This window comes from Lipotes vexillifer, unplaced genomic scaffold (genome assembly GCF_000442215.2).
Source record: "Lipotes vexillifer unplaced genomic scaffold, Lipotes_vexillifer_v1.1 scaffold1549, whole genome shotgun sequence".
NCBI lineage: Eukaryota > Metazoa > Chordata > Mammalia > Artiodactyla > Lipotidae > Lipotes > Lipotes vexillifer.
In genome coordinates, this window is record NW_006771034.1 from 1,743,831 (window position 1) to 1,746,611 (window position 2,781).

A 2,781-nucleotide genomic window follows, 5' to 3' on the forward strand; every position below is an offset into this window, starting at 1 on the left:
TAGCTGGGAGTGTGCAAGGTTATCTAGGTATTGCTGCTGTTACTATAAACTTAGGGGCTGATTTTTGGGGTCATGGCGCAGCTCTCCAAAAACCAGACCTCACCACCACCCGAGAACTTCCTGTCACCACACCGTTTTCCTCCTGTGGACTCACAGGATGCCTTGTGCCTGTGTTTGGGTCTAAGTCCAGATGCCTTAAAACTTTGTTCTCAGAGCAAAAAGAATGATGGCAACTCAAGCCCAGCAAATGACCATGCTGGCCTCCGGAGCTCCCTTTGCTGTTTTCTTATGATCAAGTACAGCGCCTATTCTGTTTAGAATTAGAGTGATAGCCTCACAGAACCCCCTGGCAGGCTGTGGAAACAGCTATCCTTACCAGAAGATGGAAGAGTGTGCAAAGCCTCTGAGAAATTCTCTTAACCCTTCCCCATCTCCTTATCCTGCCAACCAGCAGGATGACTGAATCACCCTCCACCCAAAACCCCACCAAACTGGGGCGACAGTGGACCTGGTCCAGGGCCTGATAGACTTGGAAAGGTTCTTTGAGACCAGCTTGTGCACTGGAGGCTGAGAGAAGATAAGAAACTGTCCGTGATCATGTGGTCCACTGAGGAGGTCTCTGACCCAAAGTTCTACGCTCATCCCACTACTACGCTTTTTTCAAGGTGACTGAGAATCTCACAAATTGCCCTGGAAACTCCCCACTATCAGCACCACACTGGCCTGTTTCCGGGTGCAGAAATCAGGGCAGGGGGTGGCAGGTGTCCTTCCAGGTGGATGCCAGGTGCAGTCATCTCTCGCTGAGCCCTCCAGACCACAAGGAGAGGATGCTGCGTACTTTCCAAATGCTCCCTCACGCCATTTCAGAGAGCCCCCAGGTCAGGTAGGGACCATGGGGCAAGCACTACACTGTCTAGTCCACTCTGTCTACTGCTGGGGGACATCTGAAAACCTGGCCTCACCCCTCTTTGTACTTTTCCATGATGAGTCTGTATAATCATTCCTTTCTCACGAACATGTGGGCAGCATGGGGGGGTTGGTCAATTAGGAGGCACCTTTCAGAACAAGTTAATATGCATAGCACTCATTCTTGGTTCTTCAAAATGGTCCCTTCACTTCAAGAAACCCTTAGCAGCCACAAAATGTCTCTTCACCAACAGATGGCAACTTGGACCCTCCCTGAATTTCCAGGCTCTCCTGCACCCCAAGCCCTTTCCCACCATCACACCATACCTGCCCGCTCCCAGCTGTTTCCAAAACACACCTTAGCCACCTCCCATCTCCCACCACCCATGCTCCACACTAGTTGCTCCCATGCCAGCTTAAACGCCATCTCTGCTGGAAAACTTCCCACCTCCCCCCACTCCAAGTACTAACGAATCCAGTTCTCCGTTTCCACAGCACTTGGTATGAACCTCAGTGATTATTTTTATTACGGCCTGTCTTCAGATGGCTGAATATTTCCACCTCCCCCATCTGTAAGAGCTTTGGGGTCAGGGACACAGCCCATTCGTCTTTGTATCCTGCCCAGGGCAGCACCTGCCATGTGTGTGCCCTATAAACACACCCCTGGGGAAATGTGGAGAGAAAAAAGCTCTGTGGGAAATTATGGAACAGTTTGGAAAAACATGACAAAAGGAGGCCTGATCTCCAGGGTACACAAACTTTTCTTCCGGTGTTCTCAGGACTTCCCTTTGAAGACCTGAGATTAAAAACACTCCCAAGGAGTTCCAGATCCACTGTCTCCCCTCCTATAGTGATGAAGCCTGGGGTCTTGGTCCAGGTGTGGGACAGGAAGGGCACAGGGTAACAGGTCAGTCAGCGTGGCCCGGGCTGCAGGGACTGGCAGGGGCCACCTCTAGAAGGGTGCAGTGTGCCCAAAGTGGACATTCACATCCCCAATCCCAACTCCTCCCTTAGTAGCTTTAGAGGAGTCACATTTTCTCTTAGCACTTGGGTGCCCCATCTGTAAAATGGGTATAATACTGGCCTCAGGGAGTTGTGAGGAGGGGAAAGGTATAATGTCCATGTTGAGCTTTTGCTGAAGGTGTGTGTGGTATCCCTCAGGTGTGTCAGGGTGGATAACTACTCTTCTAGACTCAACCAGAAGCATGGACACACGCAGCTCATGCTTTCAGTGCTCCTCTATCTTTTAACTGGTATTTCATCTCAATCAACACAAACTTGGTCTTTCAGCAAAAGGCTCACTTGGGCCTAGTGGTCCTTCCTTGTGGACATTCCACGGGACAGGACTTCATCGTCTCAGATTCAGATGCTTCTGTGACCTGACAACGTCTCCAGGAAGCAGCTTCCAAGGCACCCCTGGGACTAGCTTCTTGGGTCCACAGCCTCCATCTTTCTCCACCTTCCTGAGCCCACCCTATGCAGAAAACAACAACAAAAAAAGTACTTCTGGAAGCTCAACCCTGTTCCAAGTGGACCACAAATAGGGTAACGAATCTGAGGAAGAGGCCCCCGAAGGGAGCGCTCTGGAGCTGCTGCTTCACCCCGAGACCTGGCCTCTTGTGCTTCTGCGTCTCCTTTCACTTCAGCAGACTCCTATCCCTTTGTGTTTATTCTCGGGAGTTTCCATCCAGTCTCCCAGATCTGGCCCCCCAATTCCTCATCCTGCTCGCTCCACCCTCTGGTCTCCAGCTCAGGACCTCGAGGCATCTGCACGTGCTGTGCCATCTGCCGACACCATCACACCACGGGACTGGCTCCGCATCCTGCAGGTCTCAGCTTCCCTGTCCCCTCCCGACCACGTCCTCTGCTCTTTCC